This window comes from Crinia signifera, chromosome 5 (assembly GCF_055691185.1).
Source record: "Crinia signifera chromosome 5, ASM5569118v1, whole genome shotgun sequence".
NCBI lineage: Eukaryota > Metazoa > Chordata > Amphibia > Anura > Myobatrachidae > Crinia > Crinia signifera.
The window spans coordinates 221,778,279-221,780,508 of NC_139221.1; positions in this window are offsets into that span (position 1 = coordinate 221,778,279).

Consider the following 2,230-nt stretch of genomic DNA (forward strand, 5'->3'; position numbering starts at 1 on the left):
GGCTGGCGGCGTCTGTCTGGCGGCGGCTGTCCCCCAGGAGTGGTGGAGCGGGGCTTGCAGCGTCCGTCCCATGAGTGGTGAGCGGGGCAGGTGGTGGCTGACAAAGAGTAATGCTGTGTGCGGCCGTGGCCCGTGAGTGTGTTCTGGCGCCGGAGGTGCAGCACTGCGGCCTGCGCAGCGTGACCCATAGGTCACACTGCGCAGGCCACAGCGCTGCACCTCCGGCGCTGAAACCCGCTCGTCACCCCTCCCCTCCAGTCAGTGTCACGGACACTCTCCCCGTCTGACCCCTCTCGGCCGTACCCCGCGTCGGTAACAGCCGGGCAGCGTCTGAGCGTGTGCTCAGACGCTGCCCGGCAATAGACTGTACAATCCCGAAATCCCGGGATTGGATAGTCCAATCCCGGGATTGAAATCCCGGACATTTTGGGGCCAAATCCCGGGATCCCGCCGATCCCGATCCCGGGATTGGCCACCCTAAAGGGCACAGTTCCCCCTGGTCCAACTGTTCACATTAAAACTTCACATTACATTTCTTGCAGTAATCAAACATGTCACTCGCTCCCTCCTCCCCAGCAACAGAAGTGCACTCGTCAGCCATGTTAAATAACACAATGCAAAACGTCAGACACAGCACAGAGCAATTTATTAGTGTACTTAACTGTGTCCTTGTTGCCAGTAATCAGCGGAAGAAGCACTTTCCAGGAGAGACCTCTGCACAGCAAACTGGCCAGTTTCAGCTCCGCAGCAAGGAGAGAAACGGCGCCAGAGCACAGAACAGGAAGAGACCAAGTCTCTGCATCAGCCTTCCCCCCCACCCACCCCCCTCAGTCGCTCCCATTAGTGCCTCTCTCTTCTCCAGTAACTCCCCCTCCAGGGACCACTTGGAGTTGTCTAGCAGCGCTGGACTCCTGTACAAGATGTCAACTCCCCTAGGGGATTTCAGTCTTGAAACCCAGTAAAGATGGCGGCCGCCATCGCTGGGGGACCCGTCCCCAAGATCCCCTTCTACACAAGGCGCTGGTTGGGACGCCCCGGAGCCCAGGAAAACCTCTATTCTGCTTTCAGAGGTAAGCGCTGTACAGAGGGAGCAGCCGCTTCCCTCTGTACACAGAGACTGACAGGACGAGCTTCTGTCAGTCTCTGCTGCACTCTCAGCGTGTATCACTTCAAGCTGAAGTTACATGCTGGGAAAACCTGCACTAGTAAAAGTTAATAAATTAATAAAACCTAACTAAACTAATAAAAATCTAAAGAAAAAAACACAGCAGCAGCGCAGCTGCTCAGCATAGCACCCACTCCTTTGGGCACCTAAGTCGAACTGGAGCATTGTGGGATTCAGAGGGAGGAGCTTGCTCAGAAAGAATTGAAGCATAGGTGCCTGGCTCCTGCGGACCCTCCTACATCCCATCGTGAGCTGTGTCACCGGACTAGACGAAAGAGAAAACTATTTAATACAGGGGAGGGGGTATTCAGGCTTGACCACTGGGCTGAAAATTTGCAGCCCGGCCAATTATCCATCGACTGCGCATTTGAGGATGGTAATTTGCCGTTTACTGAGTGTCAGGGAAAACACAGGCATTTTCAGGAAAGTTGTGTGACGTCAGCTTCGACCTTGATAAGAATGTTTCTATCACACCGGCTGAGTGGGTCCTGGGTTACGCACAGACTGCACACACTGGAAAATCATTTCATTGTGAATTGCGAACAGATTTGCAGCTAATCACCAATATGTGAAATTTTCACAAGCCTTTTGCATCCTTGCACAGTGCAGGATTCTGGATCAGGGTGAGAAATTGGGTGAAAACGGTCCAAATTGGATGTGTTTTGACATCCACTCCAATGTGCGGTCCAGTGCGCACCAGGTCAGAGTCGGAGGTCGGACGTGCTGCAGCGGAGAACAGGGTGGCATGCGATACATCACATGCAGAAGGACCTTCCCGGGTGGCTTGAGGGGTTCGGATGGCCATAGGCCATACACTGCTGCGAGACATCACAGTAGTGTATCCCCACCCTTAGGCTGGGTAGATACCAGGCAGACATGGTGTCAGGTAAATATACAAACTTACTGATCGCCTGCTCAATATGTCAGTCCTCTCATCCAGCTGGGCCAAGTGTTGCCTCCTCCATAGTGTGAACGGGATACGGGTCTCTCAACCCGTTTAACTCGTTCACACCGCACAGCAACACAGCAAACCGGTAAGAACTCTGCTTTCTGTGTTGCTACCCA